The sequence below is a fragment of the Anopheles aquasalis genome, chromosome 2, assembly GCF_943734665.1.
Source record: "Anopheles aquasalis chromosome 2, idAnoAquaMG_Q_19, whole genome shotgun sequence".
Lineage (NCBI taxonomy): Eukaryota > Metazoa > Arthropoda > Insecta > Diptera > Culicidae > Anopheles > Anopheles aquasalis.
The window spans coordinates 4,557,501-4,572,500 of record NC_064877.1 but is presented as its reverse complement, the minus strand read 5'-3'; positions in this window follow the sequence as shown (position 1 = coordinate 4,572,500).

Below are 15,000 nucleotides of genomic sequence, written 5' to 3'. Positions count from 1 at the left end.
CATCCGGAAGCTTCCCGGGAATCCCGGCGCTTAATGTCGCCCGGACCAAAGGTACTATAAAGGGGGTAAAGGTGGGTAGCTTCTGGAGATAAAATAATGCGCCTGATGGTGGTGTATTGCCTTACCGAAAGCTACTTCCTCCCCACCACCTCGCCCACTGGGCAGGATATCATGAAAATGAATTTGAAATAAGCACCAGAGCGGAGAACGGAAGCGGGAGACCATTTTTCAAAATTACGCTAGATTGCCGCAATTTGGCCGATCCCGTTCCTCAGTGCCCTCCCCTCCCCTTGGTGGGGTTCCAGTTCGTGTTCTGAATTCCAGGGGTAGTGCGCGATAAACATGACTCCTGGCGGTGCGAACAGCACGCCGACCTTGCCTGTCGACGCTCACGATGGCTGACTGGCTGGCTGAAACTGTGATTCGTATCGCGCCCCTGACTTATTTGTCCTTTCGCGCGGCCCCATAACCACACCCAGGAGCACGGAAAGGGTGGAATCGAGGTGGAGTGGAGGAGGGGGGAGAGTATATCGTCAAAAGTGGTCGTCGGTTCACGTCGGCCACGTCGACAGCGATGGTGGTGACGGTGCGTTTCCATGTTCATTTCTGATTATTTATTCATAACCTCACATTCGCTGCTGCTGCTGCTGCTGTTGCTGCTGAGGTAGGAGGATGGGAGTGTGTCCTAGTTTCAGGCGGAAGCAGCAGCAGCAGCCCCGGCAACGCTTCTTGGCCACGGGTGAATGACATCGGTTTTCGGCAGGTACGGAACCCACCAACCGTGCCTCAACACTTCGAAAAGAAGGAATATTTTATGAACGGTTGATTTGCGGCTAGCTCTTATCGCTGTTATGTTAGGGGTTTGTGGGGTGGGTGAGAAGCCGAGCGACCGGAACACACAACAAACACCCGGAGTACCCCGGGTGTCCTTCGCGGTCACTGAGTAGCACACACCACACGGTACACAACTTCGTGGATTAGTGTTGTAGACTAGACAGGATTAGAAGTAGGCTTAGTAGCGACGGCACTGCGACGCGAAAAGCAACCATCCAAGCAGCCGGCGACCTGGCGACGCGTTTACGCAACCCGGATCGATAATCGAAAACGGTCAGATTAAATCAATTATTGCGGTGTCTGCGGATCATAGCCGAATCCAGACCGGGGCCAGGAAACTTTCTTACACAATCAACACCAGCCCGGGTCGCCTCAGTCATCCCCTCGCTGAGATGAGTACAAAAGAGGGCCCCAAAAATCGACTTCCCCGGGTCCATCCGTTTAACCAGCGGCGGGTGGGCGACGCTAAAACTTCCTTTTCGATCCCATCCCCCCCTCAACCCACCCGGCACTACGGCACTCTCCACCGGTTATTGTGCGATGGCGTCCGCTGTAACCCGTCGATTGAATCATCAGTTTTGCGTTCGTTGCTTTCTTCTTATCTGCGCTGCTTTCATTTTTGTTTGCGGAAGCTTTTCATTACTGGCAGATTTGCCCCCTCGCACCCCCTGCTCCCCCCTCGCCCACACTTCCCCTCAGGGATCTCCTGTGTCCGGAAGTGGGATGAGGGAAGGCTGCTAAGATACGCTTTTCATTTTACAACCGATCTCCCCTCGGTCTCGGTTTCGCCAATGTTGGTCGCCTCGGCTGCTATCTTGTCCAATCCAGGCGCGCCACTCGATGGAGTGCTGGCGTAGCGCTAGCGTTCACGTGGCCTCGTGGCACCGTCTCCCTTTCCTCAAAAGCCAAAGCCAGTCACGTCAAGATATCGCCGGCTGCGCGCCAGAATGGTTGGCTTTTCTTTTGGGAAACTTTCCACCAGGGAAGACGCGCCAGGTGTAACTGAGACGGAAAAGGTGAGGGCGTGAGCGGAAGAGGAGGGTGACAGTGCGATGCAGATAATGATAAAGAGATAACCGGCCAGCAGCAGCAGTAGCAGTGCGACATGGAGGTACCGACCACGTGCGAACCGGAAGTGAGCGGGGTTTGCGGGGTCCCTGGGATCGCCTGGCATCATCAGCGTTATTAGTATGCCACAAACGGAAATCCGTCTCATGCTGCGGGGCCGCTCGGACGGACGGTCACACAATGGGTGCCGTTCCAGAAGAAACCAGCGCCCAGAGATGAGGGGCGTGGTAGGGGGGGGGGGGGGGGGGGGGTGGTTGTTTCTATTACATTTTGTCGTCCCGCTACACTCCCACTGTTTGCCTGTGTTGTCAGAAAATTATGAAACTTTGCTTCGCAAACGCACACAACCAACAGCAGCGGCGGCGGCATCTTCTCGAGGAAGCTGGCCAGAAGGATCCTCCTTACGCCGAAGGACCCGCTGCGATGCGCTGTCGCTTGAGCAGAGATGGACAAGCTGTCTCGGCCATGCGCGCGTCTCATCTTCCATAACTCCGTGCCACGTGTCCGCTGCTGCTGGTCTCTGGCTTTCCAAGTGGATTGCCGTAACGGAAATGGAACCGAGAATCGGGGTGCAATGATATATTTTTAATTTCTAATCCTCTTACATTGAAGAGAGGTAGATAGCGAGCGAGCAAGAGAAAGAGGACACTGGTTGTGAGGATTTAATGCCTTCCAGTCATGGCTTTTTGAGGGGTTTTTGGCTCTTCGTTGGCTTTCGGCCGTGATTCGCCTCGTGCTTCTCCCTCTCCGCACCTAACCGGACCGCTGGACAGCACAGCATCATTGATGTATTCGATTCTTGAGCCTCACCTTTACCGTTGACCGTATGCGACCGTCTGTGGTGTGTTCTCATCCTTCCACATTCAACTCCACCTCGCCTTCGGATCTGACCTCGGATTTCAATCGACCATTTCGAACAGGCCACAGACCCGTGAGGGGGGACGGTAAACGAGGGGCACCAGATCCCCGGTTCTGTGAAGCGAACGAAACGAAGCGCATAAAGTGCTGATTTATTGGACTGCTGGGAAAAGAATGAAGGCCCCAGCTGCTCCACGACCGAGTGTGTGGGCGTTGGAGGGACGATCGTGTTCTCGAGGATCAGATTTGTTACCTTTCCACGCACACACGCGGGCACTTGAGCGATTCCGTAAGCCCTCCCCCCTCCTCTCTCTCTCGCTCCCTTTAGTTCTATGTGAAAATGATGAAGACCAAATGTCTCTGTGTCTGTGTGGATGTGTTCGTGCGTTTTCCATAAAACAACACACAGAGTCCGGGGAAGGGATCGAAAGGCTTCATGAAAAACAGCTTCAAGCATACGCGGTCTGAGCTAGGCCCGGGGCTACCCGGTCCCCCTCCCTCTTTCTGCTTCCCTAACCTTCGACACCGGATGCCCTGGTGAGGGTTTTGGAAGGTGACTTCTTCACGTCCGTCGAAGGAAAGTCATGTTTTGGTTTGACAGGCACACAGACACAGACACAGAAACACGGGCCCAAAGATTAGGCTAAAATACTTAACAAACGAGACACTGGAGCACGTACAAGAGATTTGAAGATGAACTCTCGAACTTGTCGAAAAATGGAAAACGTGAAACCTTCATGGCGACCGTCATCGGCGGAGAGATGTCTTCGCGCGGCTTTCGCGGAATCATCGACATTCGATACGTCACCGTAGGGCGGAACGAGGCCGCGTGACATCATTCCAAGGGGGCGGGGGGCGGTGGGTGGACAAGCGACAAGGAATCTGATATGTTTTTGAAGGTTATCGGCGTGCGTGGGAGGACCGCAGGACCTCTAGGCTCCAGTGACTAGAGACAGCGACTGTATTTATAATGTTATTTTCCAGTTGAGGAGCCAGCAGTAGCTATCGGCAGCTTCCACCTTCACTACTACTACTCCAAGGGGAGGATGAGGGGTGGGGGTGGGAGGAACGCAGCATCCGATGGTGGAACGATGAGCCACCCCCCGTCCCCTCGATTCAACGCCAATGTGTCGTCCTTTGGACCGTGAAAATATGCTCTTCGCCCCCCGTTTTCTCTCTCTCTCTCCAGAGCAGAGTGGGTGGTTCGGTGGTGGGGCATGGAATCCATGGAAACGTCGTCCACCAACAACGAAGGGGGTTGGGCACGTGCTCGTGGTTCCTTCACTAATATATTCCACTTCGCCGGCGATAGAAAAGACGTACAACATGAAACACCAAGCACCGATCACCATCCGCACCAACTAACCATCCGAACCGGCGGCGTTCGACACACAAAATGCGAAAATAGCTCGAAAGGAAAGAATGTTCCTCCTGGCGCGGTGGTGGGGAGCAGGTCGGGGCAGTAGGACGGTCCGGTCGTTCCGTCGGTTGTTCGGTGGAAAACTGTGCCGGCGGGAAAAGGGAAAACGAACTTAAACGAGTCAACTTTGGATGGAAAATGAGAGGAAAAAATCACATCAACCACCAACCAAACCACCACACACATACGCCAAAGTTTGCATTCCACATCGGCGTGGTATCGTCGTGGTGGAGAAGATGGCAAATGGTGTGGTATGGCACTTTGCTGCTTATAATTGGATTACCGACCGGCTGTTCACCGGTGGCCGAGGATGCCGATGTTGGATGACGGGCTCGCAGCACTTCCCACTTGCCTTTCGCCTCTTATTTGCTGGCTGGTGTAAGCTGGCAAGTAATCGTAAAACTCTTTTAGATTTGCTACCGCAGCCGTTGCTGTTTACATTGCCTGTTCTCGGTGGTCGCTTCAAAGGTAGCTCGCCGCGGCTTCGAAACCGCAAACCGCCGACGCCCGTAAGGCAGAGGTTGCGCTTTTTATGTCGGTTAATTCAGTCAGCATGGCAACATAAAAGGCGACAAAACGCGGTGCCTTTAATATGGCGAACAAATATCGCACTTTGCGGTGACCGACGCAGCAAGGAACGAGACGAGGTTGGAACGAGCGAGTGGAAAAGTGGATACTTTTCTTAAGGTAACCCAGTTACAGCCTACTATTCACTCTTCAATCACCTTTGGCGAATCTACGGAGCCTACTGAGAAAGAACGCTTGTTGTCGCTATCAGTTCGTGACGGTGTGACGGTTGGTGCTGATCGGTCACGCGTTCCACCCAGCTGAGAAGAGAGATCAAAGTGTGCCCATGTGATTGCAACACGGTGACCTAGTCTCATGTGCCTCACTGGAGCACATAATGATCCTTACCCCCCACACTCCTTGGAAGCGAACAGTTGAAGCGTGTTCGTTCGTTTCTGCAAAGAAAAGCTTTCACTCGAACATGCCGTCTAAAACAAAGGCGTAGTTGAACAGGGCAAAGAAAAGATTCCTCGAAGAAAAGGCAACGTTTCTTTTGAGGCCACCAGACGCAGGCCTGGCATTCAGGTCAGGCATTTCAAAGCACCTACGGGGTACATTTATTCAGAAGCTGGAAACCCCAGTTCTGAAGATGCTTATGCAAGAACTGCAACTTTAATTGCCAACCAATTGGGATTATAATCAATTAACTATCGTTGCATTAGTGCTTCAGTGCAAAGCGCTAAGTGATTGATGGTTTACCGCAGCAGAAAGTTACTATGGTCGACGAATTAAAAAAAACAAAAAGAAATACAAGTTAATTGTTAGCTCTTGTTATGCTCCACGTGACAGATGGGGAAAAAGATTATCGTCTGTTGTCGGATAACTGATTAAAATCTCATTAGCCCCTTTGTTGGAAACGAAATCGAAGATAAACTCACTCCCAACAGCCCGGTCCCAAGAATCCCATCTGCAACCGTGCAGCCTAAGTAAGCAAATCCAATTATCCAGCCCAGCGTATCGGATTGAAAAGTTTACTCATATGCGCGCACGGGTGGGTGCGAGTGTGTCTTCTCTGTGCACACTGTGCCAGAAGGCGCAGGCCACCAGAAAGAAGTTATTTTATTCCTTTACTCCTTCGATTGCTGCTGATGCCGATGTCTGTCTTTGTTTGAAAAAAAAAGAGGAAGAGAATCGAATGCCGAAGAAGAAGAAGAAGAAGTTCCACCATCTGGCAAATGTTTTGTCATTGGAAACTCTCGCGCGCTCGAGGATGGGCGCCACAAACAGCGGCGGTGCACAACTTTCCCGTGCACATGTTGTTGTTTATCTAAGCACCACCTGATCACCGACGTAGTCGACAGACGCGCACACATACACGCCATCACTCCCACTGTGCGCTTGTGGGAACAGAAACTCGGATGTGGACCGGAAACGCGCTCCGTGGGAAACTTTGGCCACCGACGAATTCGAAATGAATCGCCGTTTGTTTTCCTCATTACCACCACAGCACACCTGCCAATGTGTCCGCAGAAATAACTCATTTTCCTAGGAAGAGCAGCAGTTTCCAGTTTGGTTGCGCCACGTTGCGATCAGTCCAGCACAGAGCGTGGCCTACAGAGCGAGCGAGAGAGAGAGAGAGCAGGTGACGCTAAACGGGGAATAGGAAAGTTGGCAAAAAGGACTTACAAACCATTAAATGACATCCGGCTTCCGGTCGGCAGGCGCGGCATGTGATGGCGCGCTCCCGCCGCGTCTGTCTGTCGGCTTTTGTTTCGCGATTTTCCGCGATGCTCGACATTCCAAGCCTTCCTTGGCTTCCACGAGCCCCGCTATTGTGTATTTCCGCTCAAAGTACAAACACACAGACGGTTGCGTGTTTCGCGTGAAATTCCCACTGAAGTATCAGCAACATACACGCTTCGGTGGCCTCAGCGGCGGCAGCGTCGGCGGCAACACTCGACGACGTTTTGCCTGCCAGCCCGTTGTACGGAGAGGAGGTTGAAGGACCTCCCTACCGTTGGGTTCGGTGGAAAATCACACAAAAGGCACCGTAGGGAGAGGCATGCGGAACTGGGTGGGGCGGACTGATGGCAGCGAAAACGATAGCGCATAATTCTGGCTGCCAGTTCACGGTGTGCACGGCGTGGGCCACATTGCATCGTGCTATTCGCTGGGGCCAAAAGGGACTGCGGCGTAGCACAACTCGTGGTAGTTGATGTGTGGAGTGTGGAACTCCCACACGCCTCGCTGTGTGAGCTCATTAGTCTTGTCCCTAGTGGGTTTGCCCTCCGCCAGTTTTTCTGTTTCTGTTCGTTTTTTTCTCCTTTTTTTTTGGTGTGAGCCGTGAGCCAATACTAGCCTTACAAGTTCATGGAATGCAGCAGCACTCGACACGCTCCTTTTAACCCTTAAATGGTTTGGGATTGATGTGCCACAACACCACCAACCACCTCTTTCACGCAAACGGACCGCATTAATTTCATGAATTGCATCCGCTTCAAAGCCTGCGCACGTACGTTGCCATACGGAGCGCTGTTTCATGGAATCTGGTGGTTGGTTGGTTTGGTTGGTTGGTTTGGTCTGATTGAATCAATGTGGATTAACAAAAGCGATCTCCAGCAGCAGCAGCATTTCGTCTAGCAAAGATGTCCTGCCGCTCGTTCCTGGTCGTCGTCTTCGTCAGACGCTGTACAGCATTCACGAATGGCGAAGGAATTCCTTTCAAATTTCCCCAACGATAACATGCTCCCGGGAGCATGTGAAAGGTTAAACAGACCGACGAGGGAGCGAGCGGAACGAGGAATAAGAGCAACGCATCCCCCGCAAATGCTCCGTCGTCGGACAAATGGGTGTGCATTCTTGGGCTGACGTGTGGAAGACGATGAAAACCGAAGCTGACAGGCCAGGCCAGGCCAGGCCAGCACCGAGCAGCGAGCAGGCAGCAGCTCGTAAAATTCGCCAATCGCCAAACGCTATCACCATCACCTACACGACCCCGCGCCCGTTTGCACCTGTTGGACCGGTGGCCGGGGCCAGCAGCACCCCACCCGGTAAGGTGGAACCGTCACCAATCCGCCACCGGGTGTAGACGGAGCTTCCGTACGCTGTCGGAAATGGAAATAATGTGAAAGGAAGTTTGCAATTGGGGCTGGCACCCACCGTGTGTCTCGGTTACGCCCATGGATGAAGCTGGAACGTATGCTGGTGGTGGTCTCTGGGGGAGTTTTTGAACTATTTATTGATTTATTTGCAATACCTTCGCGTAGATGGTGGTTTTATCCGAATAAAACGCTAATTGATATTAATTTCAAAACTCCACCTCAACTGGCTTACATACGCCTTAAAATTAATGGATGGAATAGTTTGAAAAAGTGTTGACATTTCATTGACGGCATGCTTTTTATTTAGCGTCTGAAGGCAACATTGAACAAAAAATTTAAAAAAATTTAATCACTAACTAATAAATGAACATTGTTTCAACATTTCAACCATCACCACATAATGGAAATGAAAATTCATCGGTTATTTAGCAATTTTGATTTCTTTTACAAACCCCCAAAAGTCTGAATTTTACCGGTTACCTGGCGCCTCCATTTCGAGGGGCGCCTCCATCATCGGCAACGCAGCTACATCGTTTCGTTTTCCCGGCGCTGTTTTGAAATATTATACGAAAATAATATGAATTGTTGTGAAATTTCATCTTAATATCGTTAAGAGTAGGGGTTTCAATCTCTTAACGATATTGACAAGAAATTTCACAAGAACCAAATAAAAGTGATATAACCATTATCAAGCTACTGAAACATCGCCAATTCCATTGACGAGTGCTTCAAGGCTACAAGCTGAAGCCGAGCCAGAATAAATCGACGCCAAGATGCAAGTATTGATCAATAATATTGTGCGTCGGAAACGACGACTTTCGAAGGAAAGAACCACACGGAACGGAAAGGAACGGAACCAACGGCTCTGTTCTCATTATTTCAACAAGAACGTCGAGGAGAAGGAACGAAAGCCCAATATAATGACAACCGAGCTGTCAGTGCAACTCTGTAGTAGCGACACGGACTTCCTAACCTCAAAATGGACTACCACTTAAGAGCGCAAAAGAAACACTTGCACAGCACGCCGGGGACCACTCAAGTAGCTTTCACGCATTGAAAAGCCATCGCACACCAGGCGCTTGGCCACTCTGGAACCCGCTGGAATGCGCTGGACCTGGATGCTGGACGCGGACTTTGCCGAGGCAGCACACGGGCTCGTGTGCTCATCTTTCGCCCTTGGCACTTTGGTGTCCCGCATGGTCCAAGTAATCCTTGCTTTTCAGCTGCTGCTGCTGCTGCTGCTTCTTCTTCGTTTTCTTTTCCTTTTTGTTTCATTTCCACTTGCGGTTGACTCTTCGCTTGACAGGCGATTGCGCTTGCTGCGCGGGACCCCCTTCGCCACTCTCTCTCTCTCTCTGTCTGTCTAGCTACGAACTGTTTGCTGGATAAACCGCCAACTGGGATGAAGCACGCTAGTTGCACCGAATGTTGCCGATGGCCATGAATCTCGGGGACCCCGGGAACGGTTAGGAGAGGATTAGTCGGATGAACGGACAGACCATGTGGCCGCGGGGACGGGGGGTGGTGTCGGGAGATACTCGCTCGACCTCGTCCTCGAACGCGTCATGCATGTGTGGCATGTGTAGTAGCGAAGAACCAGTGTGCACCGAGAAGTGGCCTCAACCTCTCTATCTCCCGGCGGCAACGGCGGTGGCGACGGTACTGTTTGTTCAGCTCCGTCAGCACTACCCGCGCCTTGTGTACTGGAGGTTAGGGCTGCTTTTGCATGTACCACAACTTCAGTTCAGCGACAGAGAGTAAACGAGAGCACAGTGTCCCTAGCCGAGGACAGCGGCAAAAGTAGCAAAAAACAAAACAGCGAAATCTCTGCCAGGCTTCAAACAAATCATACCTCGCTCGGGCTCGGCCTCATTACTAGGAGTGCCATTCGGCCAACTTATAGTGCTTTTACGTGTTCAAGACAAGTTCATCGTAATTATGGCCAACAAGCGATGATACTCCGGGCTCTTCTGCATGATGGCACCTTCCCTGGGCACCCAGGACCATGACATGGCCATTGCATTGCATCCACACACCGAGGCCAAGCCCTAAATGACTTACTTTGGTACACAATCCCTCTTCTCGTTCTTCTCGGCAGCGCCGCTTTATCCTTCGCTAATCGGACGCCACGCGATAGATGAATTAGCTTTCCTTTTCCATTAGGCTGACTTTCCATGGTGGCCCGTTTTGTGAAATGATTTTCCCCTCCCCCGCCCCACCCATGCGCGCTGCTCGTCTTTTTAATCCTTTCTCTTACAAAGACCTGTGCGGGCGGCGACGGCGCGAAGTGAATCCATAACGGTAAACGTACGCACGTGCTGTAGAACGTGATCTCTTGTTTGTTTGGCCACCTTTCACCGCCCCCATCCCCGGTAATCCATTGTGTTTTGTTGCGTCACGGGCTTTTAAGCCCGAATCAGCAACATCATCCCCCTGGCCGTACTCGCCCACCGCGGGCGCAGGATGAAGCAGAATTAATAATCTGCTTTCTTGTTTCTTGTGTCTTCAGCGGTCGCTGGTCGGCTGTGCAGATGCTTCTTCACGAGGTCAAAGGTTCCGAGATCCGGCTCGGTTCTTACCAAAAAAGTTGACTCAAGTGGAGATAAACTCTGGTCCCTCGGCCCCCCCACTCGGTGACCAGACCGGATAGAAACAAAAGAAAGGGCCCGCCACCACAAACACTCACAAACAGAAGGGGGGCGCATTTTCTTCGAATCAATAAATTTGATTCGATTTTGAGCTTTCCCGGACCCTTGGCGTTGGCGGTGGCGTCGTGTGTATTTCGTGATCGCCGTTCCTTCGGTGGCGAGAAGTGGGAATTTGGTTGTTGATTTTCGGGATCGGGGGGGGGGGGGGGGGAGGACTGTTCAAGGTGTTATCGGTTCCGTGTGGTCGGGAGCTCCAGTTTTATTGATCGCCTTACGACGGTTAGCTGCTGCCGTTGCTTGCAGGAAGAAAGGGAACAACAGAGTGAAGGTAGCTGCCATTGCCATGCTGATGCTATTACCACTTCGTTTTATTAGGTTAATGGTTGGGCAGCAACGTGGAAAATTCAAACCGACATCGAAATGGGTTTGGGGTTCCAATCGAAAGTTCAGGGATCACCATTTCCAGGAAACCGAACCCGTCCGTCGAGGACGATCCCACGGTGATGGTTTGCGATCCGTTCACTGGCTTGACGTACGTGATGTGTGCTGTTGAGGAGGAGCCCCAAGGCCATAGGGCAAATAAGGCGATAGAAGGGCCGTAAATTAGTGCAAATTTTATAATCCTTTGATATACCAACTTTCACTTCACCTTACTCACTCACCGAGCCACAGTTCCGGAACCATGGTGATGCATGATGGCGGCCGCTTCAGTGAAACACCAAAACCATCGCCTACTACGAGTGCAGAATGGTGTGTAAATGGCGCGCCGGCGCTTCTGGCTCATTATGCACCGAATCCGGAAAATTCCGACTTTTCCTTCCTTTCCGCCTCTCGCTCTACCCTTTCGCTCTGTGACCACGGGAAGCTAATCCTGCACTTTACAGTCAAGAAAGTGAAGGAGAGCCGGTGGGGTGGTGCCGAGAAGTACGCCAATCATCATACTTAATGGGCGGCGAGTGCTGCCACCGTGGAGAGGAAGGTGCACCTCGTGCGCCTCGTGGCCCTCGCGTACACAGAAACACACATTGTTGGAGCCACGATTGTCAAAAAGCCGATGCTCCTCCGCATGACAGGATGCTACCTGTCATTGGCGTGAGTGACCACCGGCTGGGATCCTTCCCCAGGGATCGTGCTGCACGGAGAGGCCAGCACGGGCCCTTTCGACCTGCTGCGGCTCGCAAGACAGGACGTGGAGCGGGCCTCCGTCCAGGATAGTACAGCAGAGAGAGATTTTTTAAAGTGTTAGAATAGTACCATTAAGGTGATACCATACCGATACGAATAAAAGGTGTGGACAGTGTAAAACACAACAGTGGCGACGAGAAAATTGTTACGAACCGGCGTATTAAAAGTGCAGCTGAAACGCCAGCAATGGAACAGAACGGTGGACATCCGCCATCGCGCAGCGGACATGACCAGCAGGGTCAAAGTCCGGCTTCACACGATACGAGCGCGTGGATTCAAGAAATTTTTCGCCAACAGCAAGTAATCCTGCACCAGCAGCAACAGATGTTCTTGAATCAGCAAGAAACTTTGATAAGCAAAGTTTTGTCCACGATTGGGCAACCGGTGGCTTCAGAGCAAATTATCGATGTGCTAGCTAAGAACGTGAAAGAGTTTAGATACGACTTAGAGGAGCAAATTACCTTTACCGGGTGGTTTAATCGTTACGAGGAACTCTTTGTAAAGGACGCCGAGCGTTTGGATGATGCAGCACGCGTCAGACTATTACTACGAAAGCTCGGCATGCCAGAGCACGAGCGATACATTAGTCACATTATGCCGTGTAAGCCTAGTGATTTTGATTTTAAAGTAACTGTAGAAAAGTTAAAAAAACTATTTGGCTGTCCGGAATCAGCCATCAGCAAACAATATAAATGCTTGCAGTTAAAAAAAGAAAAGAATGAGGATTACGTCGCGTACTCGTGTAGGTTAAACAAAGCAGTGATAGAGTCAAACCTGAGCGCGATGACAGAAGAGGAGCTTAAGTGTGTGCTGTTCGTGTGCGGGTTAAAAGAGGAGGCGCACGAGGACATACGCATACGTTTGCTAGCCAGATTAGAAGACAAAAAAGAGCAAACGCTAGCCCTTTTAACTGAAGAATGCCAACGGCTAACTAACATACGGAATGATACGGCTATAATAGGTAAAGATAAAACGAATGTACAATTCATTAAGGGACGGTCAGAGCGCTACCAAAGCAAACACAGACAGAGCACCGAAAAAGCGAAACAAATCCCGTTAAGAAAACCGCTTACGTGTTGGCTATGCGGTGAGCCACACTACGCACGCAATTGTAGCTACAAGAACCAAAAATGTTCAGCGTGTAAAGGTGTAGGGCATAAAGAAGGATTTTGTGATTCGGCCGAACGATCCGGAAGTGCGCGACGCACTCGCGTTAAAACGGTAACTGTGTACAATGTCAATATGAAACCAAAGAGACATGTGTTTGTGGGAATTAATGGGAAGCGTATCAAAATGTTAATTGATTCCGGTGCGGACATTACGATAATCTCAGAAAAAGCGTGGAGCGCAGCAGGCAGGCCAGTGTTGAGCCCAGTGTCTGTAAGGGCAAAGGCAGCATCCGGAGAGAGGTTAGGTTTCTTGGGCGAGTTCCAAGCAACGCTAAGTCTAGGCGGGCAGAGAAAAGAGTGTATGGTGCGGGTCACCGAGGCAAACCTTTTACTGCTAGGAGTAGATGCGATGGACGTCTTAGGATTGTGGGACGTGCCCCTATCGTCAGTATGCAATCGTGTAACGGTTCTGCATAAGCATTTGAACAGATTCGAAAATTTGTTTTCGCCAAATCTAGGATGTTGCAAGCACGGCAAGGTAAAGCTAGTGCTGAGGGACAACGCGGAACCAGTTTTTCGCCCGAAAAGGCCTGTGGCGTATGCCATGTTAGAGGCCGTGAACGGAGAGTTAGACAGGTTGGAAAGAGACGGAATAATATCGCGAGTCGACTATTCTGATTGGGCGGCACCGATCGTCGTGGTGCGTAAGGCAAATGGGAATATACGCATATGTGGAGATTATTCCACAGGGCTCAATGATGGGCATTGCAGCCCCATCAATACCCGATTCCCCTCCCAGAGGACATTTTCAAATGTCTTGGCAAATCTACGATATTTAGCCAAATCGACCTGTCCGATGCGTTTTTGCAAGTAGAAGTCGAGGAAAAATGCCGACAATTGCTAACAATAAACACGCATCGCGGTTTGTTTGAGTACAACCGATTACCACCAGGGGTAAAAGCAGCGCCGGGTGCGTTTCAACAGCTAATGGATACGATGCTAGCTGGATTAGAAGATGTTGCGGTATACCTGGACGATATTGTTATCGGTGGAGTGGATGAATCCACCCACGTCAAGAATCTCACAGTGGTATTGAAGAAACTGGAAGATTACGGGTTTAAGATTCGTCGAGAGAAGTGCACTTTTGGCCAAAGTCAGATCAAATACCTAGGTCATATATTAGATAAAAATGGAGTGCGACCGGATCCGGCAAAGATAGAAGCAATAACAAAGATGCCCCAACCGAAGAATCAATCTGAAGTGCGATCATTTTTGGGGGCGATAAATTACTATGGCAAATTTGTGCCACACATGCGGAATTTAAGATACCCTCTAGATGAGCTTCTGAAAAAGGATGGTCCGTGGCATTGGAGTGGAAAGTGTCAAGAAGCTTTTGATGCTTTTAAGCAAATATTACAATCTGAGCTGTTGTTGACCCACTACGATCCCACCAAGCCAATAATCGTAGCAGCAGATGCTTCCTCTGTAGGGCTGGGAGCAACGATTAGTCACAGAATGCCGGACGGTTCTCTAAAGGTAGTGCAACATGCAGCGCGAGCGCTAACGAAAACTGAAGCAAATTATAGTCAACCGGATCGGGAGGGATTGGCTGTGATTTATGCGGTAAAAAAGTTTTACCGACTAATTTATGGGCGAAAATTCATGTTACAAACTGATCATGCCCCTTTAATCCGCATTTTTGGATCACGCACAGGCATCCCGGTGTATACCGCGAATAGATTACAACGATGGGCACTTACGTTATTATTGTACGATTTTCAAATCGAATATGTGCCGACGAACAAATTTGGTAATGCCGACATCTTATCAAGATTAATCGCAGAGCATGAGCAACCGGAAGACGATTATGTAATCGCTAGTATTAACGTCGACTGCGATATTTGTTATGTTGTAAATGAAGTTACTAAAGCATTGCCGTTGAAATTCACAGATGTGACTGAAGAAACATCTAACGATTCAGTTTTGCAGAAGGCAATGAGTTTCACGCAAAATGGGTGGCCTGAAAAGAAGATTACAGAGGGCGAGCTTAAACAGCTGCAGGCCAGAAGTGAATCTCTTTCCATTTTTAATGGATGCCTCCTTTTTGGTGAGCGGATAGTGATCCCGAAGAGACATCGCGAAGAATGTCTTAACATGCTTCATATTGGTCATCCTGGGGTAGAGCGTATGAAAGCTTTGGCCCGGAGCTACGTTTACTGGCCAGGAATAGACCACGATATAGAGAACAAAGTGAGGAGCTGTAGAAGCTG